Raw genomic sequence first — 18232 nt, 5'->3', positions numbered from 1 at the left:
GCTGCAGTAAAGGTCTAGCTGAGCATCAAAGGAAGAAATACAGCATTTGGTTCTGTCCATGGGCTGGTTCTAAACTTAATGCAGTCATTGAGTGGAAAAATGTTCATCCAAATATTAAAAACAATCCTCATATTTAAAATGATGTTAGCATGTCCATATAATAATATATTAAAACTCTCTAGGTTAGAGCTGGGGCAGCACAGTGGCACGGTGGTTAGAGCGATTGCCTCATAGCAAGCAGCTCCAATTTACCATCTGACTGGGACCTTTCTTTGTGGAGCTTTTCTGTGTCGGTTCTCTCTGGGTACTCTGGCTCCCTCCCACACTCCAATGACATACAATTAATGGGGTTGGGTGATATGTGATATTAAATTGCCAATAGGTGTGAGTATTAATGTTGCCTGGGATAGGCCCCCTGGTACCCTGGATTGAGCAAAAAAGGATGAATGGATGGATTAAAGCTAAAACTCTGCTTTTCAGTCCTATGTTGACTTTTATTTCAGATTCAGTCTAGAGAGTGAACTTGGAGAGTCCTCAGCTATTGAAACAGCATTTTGCCCTGGATTCCTCTCACCACAATGGTAAGAATAGCAATATCAAGATTACCTGGTCCTGCCACCAGAACTCAGAGCTCTGGAGCCTGCTGGGTTATGGTGCGCATCCCAGGATCATCCAGGGATATGAAGAAAAATAAAATCTTATAACCATATCAAGCTTGCTGTCTGTCATGGGAAAATAAAACGCAGTGGCAGGTGGTCGTGATACTCAACATCCTGGATCTTCATGAGTTCCCTTCACTGGCCTTTTGATCCCAACCACCCAAGACACTTATTCCAGCTGCACATTGATTCCTGGGGCTGACAATCTGCTCCCCACTGTCGGCTCTGCACCTGATGCTGTAGTGCTTTTGTGCAATCCAAGTGAAGAGAAAAGCTGTATAGGTGTCATAAACCATTGGCTGGTACAGAATACACTGTCTACATTTCTGGTCCAGCCTCAGGGGAGCATCTAGACTTGGGGAGGGTAGCTATCAATGACTCAGCAGGATACTGCTGTTGGCCGGCAGGCTGCTGCCAATGCCAGTTTTTTACAACCTCACAATAAACGTGTGAGCACAAATATTATTGCAGACTCCATAATAAAAAATGCTTGAGTTAAAAGGCCTTGCACTCTCTGCTATCCTGGTGCCAAAGAATTTGACATTGCAGTGTCCCAGATATAATAAACTGCAACTGAGAAGTATACATGAATACGATTCATGTTGACACAAATGACAATATGCAACAGTCCTGAATACAGTCAATACATTAAAGAATACAGTATATATTTCTCAACCACTTCCCACTTCTGCCAAGTTGTGGATTGGAACATTTCAATAGGCCGCTTATCTGAGCTCCCAGCTCTCCTCTACTCATGTGTCTTAAAACAATATCAATTATTTGAACATCTTCTGGGGATGGGGAAAACTTTTTGGTAGAAAAGGTCTCCACCCATTTTATCTTCCAGATTATTAAGTTAAACAATCCTTTCAGATGTTCCTCAGAGACATGAGGTAGACCATCCTATACCGTTTATGATTATAAATGACCAATCTATTAAAAAAAACACAGTTTGGTGTAATTGAGACACGTCGGGTCCAGAGGTTGTTATTATTGCACAACACACCACATTCCACACACCTTACAACACTCCCCAATCCCTGCTTCCGCGTGGGCGGGTCGTGATTGCGGATGCTGTGCAGGTGCATGACCCCGCAGACCACGCCCCACCACACACAGGTTACAGCGTTTCTCTTTGGAGTTGTAACAAACAAAGACATTTTCAACATACCTATGAAAATCTCTTATACGGGTACATATTCTATTATATTTGCAAAACAAAATCTAGAGCATGTAGCTCGACATCCTGAAGATGAATTACTTTATAACTTGTCACTAAAGACTCTATTTTAAAGAAAATCATACACTTTAAAGACTCCATTAAAAGTGGCCTCTTATGATTAGGTATTCGTATTTGCCAGACCTACTACTACAAACTGCTGTTTGTTTATTTACTATTTTCAGTGCTGACAATTCATCTCTTGCTTTATTGGGATAACTTCAGTCACAGTTTTGTAATATATTGAATTTATTTCTTTGAAAATTGATGTTTGATGTCTAATAATAACAGTCCATAAATATTAAACAGTGACTTCAAGTCTTTTTCTGCCTCTTGAGAGCCCCTGTAAAGATTGACTGAAATAACTGCACAATTCGTTGATCAAGAAGTGGATTCAATTAAGGTCAGCTTACACTGACATCAAATAATCTTAAAGAATTTCTACTCAACTGCAATTGTAGCTTTTTTCTCATTTGAGTTGTCTTAGCTTTAATGAGCCCACCATATCAAGCTCAAAATATTTTAGCTTATCAAACAGGCCAGAGAAATATTGTGCATTTGGGTCTTTTTTGGTCTTTTTCTATGTATTAAAAATGTGAAAAAGATGAAATAACACTTAGAAACACTGAGCACTAGAAACACCACTGATGTCAATTCCACCTCTGATGTTTTAAGTACATACACCTTTGTGTCTTTTAAATACATACCCATCATCTGGCTTTTTCCCGACTTTTCCTAGGTTTAGCTTATTCATCAGTTTACAAATATTTTTAGACCACCAAGGGCATATTTTTAAAAACTAAAACTAATGATTCTCTTAAATTGAACCTTGAATAGTTATTTTGTCAAGTTTGACCTATAATAATACAAAAAAAGGTGAAAATGGATAAATTAACCTCTCCAAGAAATGGCACATTTGCCATTGCAGATACTCTTGCAGGGTAGAGTAAATGCTACCCCCCTGGAGGAGGTTGTGGAATGTTTAATGACTAGATCTTTTTACATAATATTTCTTATTTTAGTGAAAACTACACTCTAAAAATCCACAATCCAAAAATGAAACTCTTTAAAATTAACATATATTAAAAAACAAGAACAAAACTGAACAAAACAAGTTCAGTTCGCTGGTTGGTGTTGAACTCTGTGACTGATTTTATTACAGAAGCCAAGCAATCCCTCTGGCTAAACATACCAAAGACACTTATCAGTGGCTTCCTCAAAGACTACTGGTAAATTTCCCTTTTGCTGTCAGCAGTGAACTTGATCAGTCAGCTAAATGACTGTATTCTGCTCTATTTTACTAATTCCTTTTAAACAAGTAAATTAGGAGAATCTACATATGGGTATTTTTAGCATGTCTGTAACTGTTCTGTACAGTGTTTTCTCTACTCAGATAACTTAAAGGTTTCTACCACTGATGGGCTGCTACCTCCCAGTTATTTGGCAGTCTTAGTGCTGTTGTAAGCTAATGTTACTATTCTTTTATAAACTTTATTAATTGTTGCTAGTTAATTTAGCTGAGCTAATGATACCAGCATTATACCCAGCTTTCATTGTATTCTGCATGCATAGAATATAAAATAAGATTCAAAGAAAATCCCCTATTTAGGAAATATAACTTCTGTTACAGCAGCTGGAAGGCTACTACTACAACTACTAGTATTGATGATAATAATAACAACAACAGCAATAATAATGATAATGATTAAACATTTTGAAACTCAACAAAGCTTTACAGAATTTTAAAATGTTAACATTAATGAATCTTGGTAGCCGACAAGCCACCCAGCACATATTGCACCCGACCCTTACAGCGCCACCTACGGGTGGTGGGCTTTGCCGGGCCACCAGACGCTCACCCTCGAGCACCCTCCCCAGATCGTGGATACAAGCGGTGGGAATGAGCTTTCTCTGAAGGGTGACTGGCCTCTCCCTTAGAGATAAGGTGAGACGTTCAACCATCCAGGAGGGGCTCAGAGTAGAGCCGCTGCTCCTCCACATCGAAAGGAGCCAGTTGAGGTGGTTCAGGCATCTGGTAGGTATGCTTCCTGACTGTCACCTAAGCGAGGTGTTCTGGGCATTTCCCACCCCGAGGAGGCCCCAGGGCAGGCCCAGGGCACGCTGGCGAGATTATATCTCTTTGTTGGCCTGGGAAAGCCTTGGTGTTCCCCCGGATAGGCTGGAGGAGGTGAGCAGGGAGAGGGAAGTCTGGGCTTCTCTGCTTCGGCTGCTGCTTTCCCGGGTCTGGATAAGCGGAAGAAGATGGATGGATGGATGGACGGATGGATGGATAACAGTCAAGTGTATCTAGTTTGTAGCTAATCACAGAACAAGCCTTCTTAATCAGTTTATTCAGTATGCTGGTGTCACCACCTCCAATGTTCCTCCTCCAGCAGACCACAAAAAAGTACATCGCACTCACTACAACTGAGTCATAGAAAATCTCCAACATTTAGATGCACAAAGCTGAGAAAATCTCAGCTGCAGGAAATAGAGCCCATTCATTCCATTTTTGTATACAGCCTCTGTGCTTGTCCCCCAGTTCAGCCTGTTTTTTCAGTGTGGATACTTGTTCACATTAAGAAGCAGCAGATTTTTTTCAAGCATCTGTACTGACATACAGTTGCATGGTAGCTGTCATCTTATATTCATGTAATACTGATTCAAGGAAATTATTGAGTAATAACAGCAACTTAGAGTAGCTAAACTCTAAAATAGAAAAGACCCATCAAACTTTAAATATTAAGTGAACTTGATTCAATTCATTGCAATGAATTATCCCAGCTTTTGATTGTTACATGTTTTGACTGCAACTTCAGTTTTCTTGTTCAATTACAATATTCTTCGAGGTTAACAATACAATTCTCCCTTGAAAGGCATGAATTGTTATCTTAAAACTACAGATGTTCTTTCTGACTAGCAGTAAAAGCTTTACTATGCCAGTTTTTACCTTAGGATCTTTTACATAGGTAGCATATTCACTAACCCTTAGTGTTTGAAGAAAAGCATTTTAAGTAGCAGTTATGAATTCAGAAGTGGTTCATATACTGTTGGTAATTCTAATACTGAAACATTTCCAATTTCCTTCCATCTTTCTAAAATATGACACTTAAATGGAGTAGCTGAATTAAGAAACTTAATTTTCTGTGAGGCAAATAACCTTTTGCTATAGCATTCTTCTGTGTCAAAAATCCTCATTATACAGACAGACAAAAATATATAAATATATTAGGGCAAATATAGGGTGAAGTTTGTTGGACTGATAATTTTTTACTTGCTGCCAATGGCAAATATTCATTTTTGAAACTTTATTGTGATAAAAACATTAAAACCCAAAAATATACAGTTTTTTTTAAATCTAAGATATATGTCATACTTTCACTACCATAATAGAGAGTGAATTGGGCAATTTAAATAACAATATGTTTAATATGCTGTCATAAAAGCTAACAGCTAAAAATTTCTAGTTACAAATATCTGCTTTTTTTTTATTTTTTCCCCTTACACTTGAGATATCCTTTTAAAAGAATTGTTTTTCTTTTTATTATTAGTCTGGTTACTTCACTGCCCCATAGAAGTTATGGCTCATTTTCTTTTTAGCAGAATTATGTTTGTGTTGAACGTGTTCTTTTTATTTGCTGTTTGATTTAAGATGTGTTTGTATTTCTTTCATGTGTTTTAGAAAATTAAAGCTCTTCCTTAAGTTTTGAATAAATAAATGAAGATGGTAATATGCAGGTGACTGAACTGGAGAAGTGGTTAAACATGGATGGATAGATATCCAGTAATATGGAGTATAATAATTTTTATAACCTTCTTATCTCTGTGTTTTAGTTCAGTGTTGTACCCTTCCACCATCCACTCAATGTGGATAATTCATAAAGTCCAATGAATTATCTACATTATGTTCCCTCCACCTACAATTCGTCTGCACTGTGTTGTTTTACATAGAGTATGTTGTATTACAAGCAAATTGCTAAAGCCCAAGAAGGCCAAGGAGAATGGAGAAGCATGTTCTTGTGCTCTGAAAAAATGATGAACACTGAAGTATTTTACTGAGAGGTCAGGACTTATTAGGAATTAAAAAATAGAAACGCATCTTTTAAATGATTTAATGAAATGATAAGAGGTCTGCATGAATAGTGCTGGGATGATGACCTCCCTGGCTAAACTTCTAATACAAAGCTTTGTTGACCACTGAGCAGATACAATAAAAAAGACGTGGTAAATACACATGCAGCAAACAGCTCAAGATTAACAGATGTTGATCAGAAAGACTTCACAGGATAAATCCCTTTCAATGCAGTGTGACCAGCAGAAAAATATGTAATCACAAGAGCAAGCATTTACCAAGTGACACTGTATCATACTGTAAGCGCTCATATCTCGCCCCCGTGTTTACACGTCAGATTAGCCCATTATAAATTCAAAGTTCGTTTTGTTTTATTCCAACTATTTTTGAAGTTTAGTAAAAGATAAAAGAAGTTGGTATGTTTTGACAAAAAAGATGATCACCCCTGACTTTAACAAGGCCAAGAGTTTAACCTCATAGTTTGTAAAGCCAAGTTAAACTGTGATTTCAGTGAAGTTTCAAAAACGCAGCCTAGCCCAGCTGTCACAGGGCAGGTGAGGTACAGACTGGACAGGTCGCTGGTCTCACTATGCTCAAAAAGACAATGAAAAACACACAGCTTAGGAAAAAAATACTGTTCGTATGGATGAGGCTGTACAGAGACTTGAATGGAACCTTTAGGATATGACCATCCTGAATCTGTAATTTGTCCCCTAACACTTCTGGCAAGGTTGCTTCCATGTGGTCAGGTGTGCAGGGGCTTGACCGGTCGATGTTGAGCTTCCTTGCACACTAAGGAGTCTGGCACTCGGGTCAGTGGTAATGGCTGCAGCCAGATGGTACCTATCCACTTGGGACGAAGGACACAGACATGCTGGTCACAGTTTAACTTTGGAGGTTGCATATTCTAGCATTATTTAATGGCTGATTACATGCATCATTTATCACAATTATGTCTTGATATAAGTTTGATGCAAAACACAGCAGAGGCTTGCTGCATATTCAAACTTTGCCCTCTCTTGTCTAATCAACCCCAAAGAGGGCAGCGAGGGAAAAATGGCAGAAAAACACACAGATGCAAATAAAAAAAGCAACAATAAGAGTTTGATTATAGAATAATTTGGTTCTCAAAGCAGCAAGGACAAGTGCATGCTGAAGAGGGATTTAAAGAAAAAGATCTCTATGAAAGTCAATGATGCATCTCACACAAATCGATTTTTCTTTTTAATTGAAGGATAATGGGATTGCTCTTTTGCTAAAAAAAAAAAAAAAAAGGTTTATCTTAGTGCTGTCAAAATTATCGCGTTAATTGTTAAGATCAACGCGAAATGTTTAATGCATTAAAAAAAATTTAACGCTGATTTTGTTTTTTTTTATTAATTTCCTGTAATCTAAGACCTTTAAATTCATGAGCACCTCTGGAGGAGGGGGCAACAGTGTGCTATGCTGGCGTTTGGCCTGACAGAAATGATTAGAAGAAGAAGAAGAAGTGACACCATGCTACTATCTAGCTAACACACGCAAGCATGGACGAGGGCGGACTTTTGGGTGGAAAGTTTCTCTTTAAGAAGTTGCCTGATGGCTTGTTGGACAAAACGAGAGTAAGATGCACAATTTGCAACGCTGAATTCAAGTACCACAGAAGCAGTTCATCACTGGCGTATCACCTGAGAGCAAAACACCCAACTGATTCCACCTCTACGGGACCTCGCCAGTCTACGCTTCAGGAGTATGGTGCTTGTGGACGAATAACAAAAAATGTGAGAGAAAAGGTAACCAATTCCTTGGTTGTTTGGATAGCTAAAAACTGCCGACCAGTTAGCATAGTAGAAGATGATGGACTGAGAGAAGTCATTCGTGCTGCATCAGGAGATGAGTGTTACAATCTGCCCTCGAGAGGAACCATTGTGTCGAGACTGCACACTTTGTATGGGGACCAGAGGGCTCAGCAGTCCAGCAAGCTTGTGCAAGTAAGGAATGTCGCTCTCACCGGAGACCACTGGACTTCGGTGAACAACGATAATTACTTAAAATATAAAGAATAAAAAAATGTAATTGGAGCCAGGCTATTAATAAAGTAATTGAGATTAATCGCAATTAATAACAGAAAATTGTGAGATTAGTTAGTTAATTTTTTTTAATCTATTGACAGCACTTTATCTACATTAAAACTAAAATACTACAGAATTACATAGTCCATAAGTAGTGAACATAAATGAGCCTCAAATCTTTTTAACAATAATAAGTATAATTCTCTAATCCAATGTACAAATTTCACCTAAAAGATGTTTTTAATGTGTGATTTTATTGTTTTTATGGAGTTCCGGGAAAAGTTTTGATAGAATTGCAGAAAATCTGAGTAATCCTGAGTTTTGAATACAGTCTCTTAAGCTGTAAACGCTGTAAGTATTAATTCCATGCTGTGATGTTTTTGGCTCATCAAAAGCACATTTTATGTATTTCAAATATGTGGGCCAGAAGCAGCCATCAACGAGGCTGTGGGGTCTGGCACTGTGTAGTTGCTAGAGCACCTCCTTTTTTCTTTTTTTTTTTGCACTCTTCTTATGCAATGGAAATAAAGAAGACATTTTAAATATGTTGAAATGATATTCTGAAATGAGTCTGCAGCATTTTGTCAACACTTCATCCTGGGATATCACTTGGCCCTCCTGTGTAGTGTGCTGTGTGCACATTTGATAAAGTGCTTTCGCAATTTCTCATGCCTGTTAAAAAGCAGGTGCAAAGCAACAGTGATTTAAAAGCTGTCGAAAACAAAACTGAAGTCTCAGTGATTGCAGGGAAAGAGCATGCACAGCACTCATGGTGTATTAGAAAGCCTCAGTGAATTACTTCAAAACAAAACAAATAATACAACTTCTAATGAAGAAACAAGGTGATAATTGGATGAAATACCTGAGCGTTTAAAGCAAACAAAAAGGGATATTTAGTGAACTGCGAGTAAACTATATTGATTGCTTTCGTTTACACGTGTGCTTTAAGCTGTGAAATCTCTGGAGATTTTATTTGGTTGGAAAGCACAAAAACACATATTCTGCCATTGCTTACCAGGTCTGACATCAGACTCAGTACTTCAGTTTTAAACGTGGTTTATAACTACAGCTATAATGTACTACACCTATGCGTGTGATGATACCGGATGTTTTTAAATGGATTCAGCTGTATTTTTCATTTTTCTTCCAAAGTGCACTGATGACTGAAAAGCTAAAGGTTCAAAAATTTTGTCAGTGATTGTGTTTTTTAGCTTGTGATTAACATGCAGAGCCTGTCACTGATGGTTAAATTAGGCTAGCATTTGAATTGAATGTTAATTTGCATGCGGATTTTAACACAACATAACAGTTCAAGCTGCACAACACCTTTGTGCTGTAAGGTAAATGCAGGTAGGCATTTAGTTTTTGAGAGTACCAGCTTAACAACACTTTGACCTTTAACCTCTTGGCCTGAAATTTCTGAACAGAACCTTTTGTTCTTGGTAACTTATTGCATATACTCTTGATGTTGTGTTCACCGAAGTATGATAATGCATTAGTTAACAATGAACATTCTCATTTTTCTTCTTCAGTATATAGTGGCGAATATTAAACCTAGCAGATGTCAAACTTTGAGAATACCAGATTTGGATTTGCAAGCACCAAGGGAATGATGTGTTTGAGGGGTGCATTCACATTTTTGATTGGATTATGTAAAATAAAAATTGAATTCTAAATCCATTTGACTGAGACTAGGCGAAGGCTGTCCAGGGACGGAGACATCATTATGAATATTAATTGTTAATAATTATCCTTCTCCTCAGGGTAACTCGTTTTTCAGGACAGTGGAAGTTGATTTAGAGGGAAAAAAGAATGATGGAGGTGGAGAGACGGCGGAAGAGCAAGAAAAATAAGCAGGAATGGGTGTGTTGGGTGGGGTGGAGTGAGGGGTAAATCTGCATCAGTATTTTAACTGACACCAACAGATTTTCTTTAAGTTGTCAAGAAAACTCTCTGTTGTATACATTTCTTAGTGACTTAAGGCATTAATATGAAATCCAGATTAGCGTCAGACCATCTGCTTTTCAATATTTGTATCCGCTCAGGGGATTTCATTTAACACCAACAGTGTAAAGAGAAGTTTCACATTTTACAAGTGGTGCTGTCTATATTGAAACTCAAAAAAATATTTCTTCGCTCGGTTCATTTCAGTTTTTCAGGCTTGATATTCTCAAACTTTTTTCAATTTGAGACTGTTGTCTTAGTACACAACCCCACCTCACTTGCTTTCAAAGATTGAGTTGATAAATATATACAGTATACAGGGCCAGGATTTCTTTGTTTTTTTGTTTTCTTACATATTTTACACACTTTCAGTGTTTGACATCAGCAAACATGTTTTTAATATTAGATAGCCTGAGTTATCTTGCATTATTAAGGGGCGGGGGGGGGGACTAAAAAACCTACCTTGCCCATGTGATAAAGGAAACACCTCCTAAACCTAGAAAGTACTTGTGTGTCAAACAGGACAAAAGAGAGACTTTAATAATACAAAGTGATTTATAAACACACAGAGGGCGAGACATTTTTGAGATATTTTAGCCTACTTCACTTTGTCAGAAAGGTTCTATTTAGCAGATTTCTGATTGAACAAGTGCAAAAACTAAGAAATTAGAAAAAGGGCCATTGCTTTTTCAATGCACTGTACATGCAAAACAAAAACTATTTAAATAATCAAAGTTTAACACAATCAAGTTGTTTTATAAGCACTCACATAAACAAACAATATACATAAAACATAATTTAGATATGAAAGAAGGGTGGAATGTGGTACATGGAAATAAAGATGGCAAGAGTTAAGCGTTAATGAAGGGTAGCTAAAGCCACCAAATGAACACAGTTAAACCGTGTTTGCCACAGGAGGAGCATTTTAACCTTTAACAGATGCTTAATTATGCATAAAAGCTGTATAATGGGAAACACAATCATAAACTGTCAGCAAGGAGACTCCCCCTTACCTAAACAAAGTCTCCTTTGTCTGGCTACCTTATATGTTGCTAAACACCAAAATATATTAGCTGTGAAAATTTTGTCTGTCATGGTGTGTGGTCAAGAAAGAGGTCAGGCAGTCCTTAAGGTAATTTACACTTTAGCCCTCCCACACTTAATGAAATGAAAATAACCTATACATACATTAATGATCAAAGGCATGAAAGACACAGGTTCTTTGAGACTTTCCAAATTCGTTTGCTGCTATCAACAAAACATCTTACAGATAGATTACATCATCTGTAAAGATTTACTCTTATCTGAAATAATCAGAAAACTAATGCAGTCCAAAGTGTTTTGAAAGCTTGGCCCAGTGACAAGTATGACTCCTAAAATAAATAGAAATAATAGAGAAACAGAGAAATAATAGAAAGTAGATATAAACTCCGGTATGTGTCCCATCTACTTCAAAAATAGCCAAAGCTTCACTTTTTCATTGCTTATTAGAAAATCAAGCTATGATTTAAAGACACTGGACGTCTCTCTATTGGTCTAAAAAAGTACATGAAGAAATGCAGATTCTGAACAAATCATTTACAGGTGAAACCAACACACGAAATCTTCAGTGTGCACACTGAGCAGTCCAAGTGTGAGCTGGACAGCCTTAAACATCCATATCCATATAAGACCTGCCTGAAATAGACCACTAATAATTTCACCATATTCCCCACTGCCTTTTGACAACCCCTTTTCAACGCCTTCCGGGGACTCCCTCCAGTGCCAAGAGATTTCAGTCACCACCACAGGGGATGGATGCTTTTCCCAGTAGCAAATTATTAGACCATAACCTCCATCATGGTATGTGAAGTGGCTGAAGGGAAAGGAAGCGAATATTTCTGATAGTCATAGAAACTTTGAGACCAGCTTCGAATTCTCCCCTGTGTCAGTCCTATTCTCTCTCAGTAATTTGTTTGTTTTTCTTTGTGTGTTTTTGTGAGCTAATTCTGTGATTAATCCAGAGTGGCATGAGAGCCGGAGACTCATCCCACTCTGGGATATGAATTATTCATATTATTATCAACTTACTAATTTCATGATATCTGGCGCTTGTCTTTCATACAAACTGCAGAGAAAATTTTGCTCTGCCTCCCAAAAGGTTTACAAACAGCAAGACGAGCCTGGAGCAAGTTATAGGTGAGGACAAACAGAGGCTTAAGTGCTGCATTCGCTTACAAAACTCTCCCCAGATATTATGAAAAAGGGTATTTAATAAGAGTAGACCAAGCTCAAAGTATCATCTAGTTAGAGACCGTGGGTTTTTGCAGTAACTGGAAATACAATTAAATAAAGCAGCATCGCAATCCTCTAAATATGTCATGTATTTAATTGGCCACTTTGGTTTCATGCAGTCCCCAAACAAGAAAATAATGCGGGAAAGCACAAGCAGTAAAGAAACTCGCCTGCTGCTAGTGTGTCAGTTTACCATGAAATACAACTTTCAAGCCAGAGTTTTGTCAACTTACAGAAAAGGATTTGTACTTCATTTTCTAAATCTATGTCAAAGAGTAGGACACACCAAAAAAAAGGACCTTGAGAATATTATGCACTGCAATAATTAGACCATGTTTTATCATGTGGCTGATCCTCCACCTCCCATGCATCTCACCTCCAGTGTTTCTGTTTTGACCTTGAACTAAAAACTGTCTGTATAAGAGAAACTTTCCCCAGAAATTGGGTTTTGAATCAATAGTTTTAAACTTTCAACCTCTTCACCTAATTATCTCTTTTTGCTCAAGTCTTTCTCTAGCTTAGCAAACTCTGTATCTTGGCACTTTGTACACAGTTGTTGGTTGCTGATAAAATAGTTGTTTGTGAGTTAATGAGCCCATGATTCTTTTTTTTTTTTTCAGTTTTTTTGTAAGCTTGCCAGTTGTTATGAGATTGATTATTTACACACCAGTGCTGAATAGTTACTCAAAAAATAGACTCCAAATGCCTTGATTCATAAAATCTGTTTTAAAGTGAAAAGGGACTATGGTGTAGGCACTGAAAAGGTTAGACATTAATTGAAAGAATGTTATCCTTCAAAGTTTTGTTAAGGGATCATCCATTTGCAGCAATCAAAATCAATTTGTTGAGGTAATCTGGAGAAATATCACCCCGTGCTTACCTCCCACAAGTGGGACTGGTTTGATAGACACTTCCAATGTAGCATTTGGTCAAACTGTTCCCTTAACAGCTCAATAGGGTTACGATCCAATGACTGACTCAATTACAGGCAGAAAAAGAGTGGACTTTTTTGCCATCTTAATCTTTCCTCTTTTTCTTTTCCAGTCTTTTTTTTTTTTTTTTTATTCTGCCTAGAAGGCCAACATCTCTTCTCTGTCGACAGGTATTTTTTGGGTGCCATTTAATCAAACTGCCAGTGAAGCATCTCTGTCTCACACTCAGAAATGAAGCACTATTCCTCTTAAACCAGGGATGGGCAATTAATTTTCCCACAGAGTCACATGAGAAAACAAACCTTTTGTTAAAGTAGCGAAAATTAATGCTCCAGTTACTCAAATTACTGGAATTTGTTCCTCTTTTAATAAGAATTCCCAACAACTGACAATTTTGTGGTATAGTATTGATAAGCAAATGGACCTTTCTACCAAAAACAAGACAATTTCTATGTGACCTAAGTGACTTTTGAGTGATAGTGTATGTGTTTTACAAATTAACAAGTATTAAATAATGCAGTGTCTTTGAATACATCGCCTACATACACTTAAAGACTACTTAGAAATGTTGTAATCTGTCATGTAACTAGAACCTGAAATGCCCTCCTTTCACCTTATTTGAAAAAAAGGAAAGTGGCCTGTATGCTGAAATGCTTTTAATCTGTCACACCATGACATGTATATGGGCCATGAAGAATTTATTATAGACCATTATTGTTATTATATTTATGTTACAAGTGACTCTTGTAACTCTTGGTTGGAATTGAAAAAAATAGAGGCAAAGTTGACACTTGGAAGTTAAGGGAGTTTTTTATGTTCAGGATACACAATTTTATTTAAATATATTACTGCAACTAGTAAATCTGCTCTCATCAACTTCCCTATCTTGTTCATTTATTTTTGTATAGAACACCTCTCTCGCATTGAGCCATAATACCAGATGTGGTGCAATAAAAATGGTGTGACCTTCACCTGTTGTATTAATAATTCACTTCTAAGTTCTTTTTTGTAGCGATTTTAGACTTTAAATAGCTGACGGATAAATTTCAAGGTGTACTCGACAAAAAAAAATGTGAGGCTTTCTGAACAATAACAGCTGGAATCTTCAGACATCTACACAAAAACAAACTTCAATCACTAAGCACAGAGGAGCAGTTTTATTCATTGCATGGCCTAGTCACAACAATTACACAAAAAGAGGACTTTAGCGCAAAGATGTGAAATGAAACACATAAAAAGAAGGACTGTTTATAAAGAATTAGGGGTTTGGATTGGCTTAAGCTATTTTTTTTTTCTGCAAACCTGCCTAAAAAAGCCTTTTGTCAATGTAATCTCTAAAATGATGCAGTTTAGCCCCACTTTGTCAGTGAAGACATAATCAGGGTTTAAAATAAATTTGCACATTTATCCCAGGTTAAGACATTCAACATTCAAGTTGTTATTTATTTATTTAGTGTCCACATGCTTCAGTTCTTTTTGCTGTGTGAGTGTCTAAAGTTTTCTTTCTTTCACATTCAGGAATAATTACTACTTTACCATTTGTAACATTACAAATGTCTCCATAGTCATCAAGACTCTTGCATTGGAAATGTGATGTCATTTGTGAGTCTGAAAACGAATAATAATAACCTTGTCTAAGCAGTGCATATAAAAATGTTGTTACTCTCGGGTGCTAAGGCTAATAGAAGTGTCTGAACTCGGTACTCGTTAAAATTCTCAGGAGTAGTGTAAACAGCAACTTAAATGGGATTTTAAAATGCTAATTGCATGGATCTATCCAGCAATGAACTGATGTGTTGCTTGATGTTTTACCAGAGTAAATAGCACCTAAGGCTAGACAGTTTGCACATTTTTCATCAGTACTTGTGGTACAAAGATATAAAAGGCTCAATTTAATTATTTCATTTTCTATGCCTCAAGTATCCACCCAATGGTACAATAAATCAATAGCATTTCCATGAATACTAATTGTGTTTGCAGGGATAGTAGGTGTAGCCAGTAGGTGGGAATTTGATCAGGTCTGCAAAACCAGCCGGCCGAAGCCTCTGCCTTTCCATCCATGCCCCACAGAGACTGACTGGCACTCCTTTGAAGTTGAGGTGCAAAATCAATTGAACACGTCTGGGAGTAAATGAACTTGTTTGGAGCTTAATTTCCAAGTGACTGAAGGCTTTTCACCAAGATATTTATGAGAACAGGTGGACCATTCAGTTTTTTCTTTTAGGGATATGCGTTTCATAACCGAGCCTCAGAATTCATTGACATTTATGGAATCACGAACTCTTAAAATGAATAAGTAAGTGTTTGCTTGCCTTTTCTTTTGGCCAGAATATGAAGTTTACATGAAATAAAACAATAAAATTGAAAGAGAAATATTATTCCAGTGAATAGGTCAATAATTAAACAAGCCTACGCTACCTATTTAATACTTAAAATGTTTGTTACTACTAGAGATTTTTCTTCCCCTAATTGAAATCCTAATTTGATACTTGATTGGTGCATTTTTACCTTTTATTTTATTATTAGTTTTTGCTGCTGTGTGTAATGAAATGTATTTTCTAAACAGAAACAGCTTTTTCAATCTGTGTAAGGTTATCAGTCAATTAGGCACAATACTTTGGATTTATTAAAAGCAAACTACACACTTGTTTTCATCCTTTGAATAGTTTTAGCTTTCAACAAGCCATCATCTATGCGTGTTATGTCTCTTGTTCCTGTTTTAGCCTTGCCGTGGTTTTTGATCAAAGCAAAAATGTCTGCTGGCCTGCTGCCCTTCAGGCACTCACTCTTTTTAAACTTTAATCTTAGAATATGAAGTAACTTCAACCCTTTTACATGATTTTGCACATGAAGAGTAGTTCTCTGTGAAGAAATGCACTCACAGGATTTTATTAATTGTATTAACTTAATAATATTTATACAATACACTGTTATCCATTAAAAACAGATATTTATTTAAAATGCACAATTAACACTTTAAAAAGAATATTTTGTATAAAATGTAATTTCCACTCATTGAATTAACAAAGGTAACCCTTGCTTGGCTACATGTTTATTGCTATAGTTTTAGATTTAAAAAAAAAAAAGCAAAATAAAAGCAAAAACAAAAACAAAACAAAACGTCATTAGGCTGTAATTGCTTCCATGCCCCTGGACTTTCGTCTGGAACATTTGACATCTACATTTTTCTCACATAACCTCAGAAGAATTGGTAATGGGTGCTGCTCTGCTAGCAGAAAAAAGGCAAAGGATACAGCAGCCCAAGAAAAGAGAAATAAAAAAAGTAACTTGATTAGGGGAAAAAGGAATCAGTAAGACGGAAGAAAGTCTAAGCTCTTTAACTGGTGCTCCTTTGCATATAAATGAGAGATTAGGCAGAAACTATATCTTACTGCCTGTTAGAATACATATGCCTAATTACAATATATTCATAAAGTGAGAGTGTAATTTCCACAAAGGAGATTACAAACGAAGCACAAGGTCAGGAAAAGCCCTTTCTGTTCTCTGCATACAATTAGGATGATGATGCTGATGCTGCACGGAAAATGACTCGCGCTCATTGGCTCTCCTCGGAGATTATGTATTTTAAGTATGAAGATGGGATAAAGGGAAAAAGAGTGAGTGCTGTTGAGTTATATGTTAATAATGTTAATGAAAACATGAAGGAAAGGACCGAGTTCATTTGAACTTTGTAAACCATTTGTGTTTAAGCAGCAACTGATGGCTAACCGGGTCTTATCGGAATTATAAAGAGTCTCACAAAAAATCTGTGTGTCATATATTTGACATATATATGTGTGCTTTAGGAAATCTTCCTTCCTTTGCTTTTGAAAACATTATGATCCAACTTTAAATGTTTAAGAACCGAGGGGAAAATACACTAACACCTGCAGATTTTTAGAAATCTTCAATTCACTTGTTTCATTTATCCTTATATGGATTTCTGGCATTTATACAAGTTTTGTCATGTGCATTTCAATGGCTAAATGCAGAAAATTTACATTCTAAATCACCTTAACACATAGGTTGTGATTTAGCTGTGTGTTTAGGGAACGTGGGCCATCTGTCAGTGAAATCCCCATATTATCAATCCACTTAATTCGAGTGTTTTTAGTAAAGGAAGCTTCCTATTTTTTTTGCTCTAGTGAAACATCAATAAGAACTGCTCCTGTACTGTAGCTGTCATTGAATTGTAAGAATAAACCTCCAGAGAAAGGTTTGATGAGTCATGTACTTCATTTTAAATGGCAAAGTTCTAACTCTAAAAGCACATTCATTATTTAACACTGGGTCATGGGAGCACGACATTACTGATTTGTTACAGGTCATGGATACAAATCAATAACCTGATGTGCGTCGTCAGTGGGGTATAGAAATGAGATTTCTCGAATTCAGCTGGGATCTTGTCCTTATTTATCATACAGATGAATAGATGACTCCTTTATATACATTCTGTCAGGTGTGTGCACGCATGTATGCATGTGCGTGAAAGATAGTGGGTGGTGGATACGTGTGTTTTACAAAAGCTTTATGTAACACTGAGTTCTGGTTCAGGGTCTGAACATTATTCAAGTTTTCTAACACTGAGTTCAATACAAGCTAATAAAATGTTACTGGGACTTGATATAAGATAAATTCTAAGTGAGAAAAATCCTATCAGTTATGCAGAGTTGTGAGGTACAGAAAAGCAAAAAATTGTTATAAGTAGAATGAGTAGAAAGGGCCTTTGCAGTCCAGTGTCTAAGCTGATCTCTACTGAGTTAAGTAAGCCAAGTTTTCCTACTTTGCTCTAGTTCCAAATAATGAGGAGAGCAATGATACGTGAATGTAAACATTACAATAAAATCCCATTGGCTCTTTCCGTCTGAAAGGAAAGACTTATTTGCTTATTGTTTCAAGTTGTTAATTAATGTACCCTCAAACCATTTTGTTAGAAGTGCAAAAAGTGAATTTTAAAACTACAAACAGCTACCACATCATTGCAATGACATGCACATGAAGGAATCAAATATTTCACAGCAGTCAATCCCATACTTCAATACTGTGGATTCCTCATGTATTGCAACTTAATTGATCAATCT

The sequence above is a fragment of the Astatotilapia calliptera genome, chromosome 1 (assembly GCF_964374335.1).
Source record: "Astatotilapia calliptera chromosome 1, fAstCal68.1, whole genome shotgun sequence".
Classification (NCBI taxonomy): domain Eukaryota; kingdom Metazoa; phylum Chordata; class Actinopteri; order Cichliformes; family Cichlidae; genus Astatotilapia; species Astatotilapia calliptera.
The sequence above is the reverse complement of the archived record's forward strand: the minus strand, read 5'-3'. Positions refer to the sequence as shown.